The sequence below is a fragment of the Austrofundulus limnaeus genome, unplaced genomic scaffold (assembly GCF_001266775.1).
Source record: "Austrofundulus limnaeus strain Quisiro unplaced genomic scaffold, Austrofundulus_limnaeus-1.0 Scaffold346, whole genome shotgun sequence".
In the NCBI taxonomy this organism is placed as follows: domain Eukaryota; kingdom Metazoa; phylum Chordata; class Actinopteri; order Cyprinodontiformes; family Rivulidae; genus Austrofundulus; species Austrofundulus limnaeus.
Window position 1 is genome coordinate 661,837 of NW_013952748.1, and position 460 is coordinate 662,296.

The following is a 460-nucleotide window of genomic DNA, read 5'->3' on the forward strand; positions in this document are numbered from 1 at the left end:
CCTTTTTCACCACTTGTGTCAGTTCCTGTCTTTTTACTATCCATCGAGTCTGATTTGGGTGCTCAGTTAAAACGTAAACCTGATAGAATAATCCAGCCACTATGAGTACCCACGACTCGACTGATAGTAAGCAGGTTCTGAAGTCCTTAGCTGACCAGGAAAGACGTATTTCTAGACACGAAAAAAGATTAGAACAAGTATTAGAACAACAACAAACACACACAAGCAATATGGAACAGTTGGGCAGTATGCTGCTTTCTCTAGGTCAGAAAATGGACGCCTTATTGACCTCTAGTCTTCCAGTACCTCCTGTTGTCCCTGTACCTCCTGTAAGCCCTCCACCTCCCAGAGAACCAGACATTCGTTTAAGTCAATTTTTTGATGGCAATCCAGACAACTATGGCGGTTTCAAATTACAGTGTGAACTAGTATTTAACCGAGCTCCGCAGATGTATGCTTC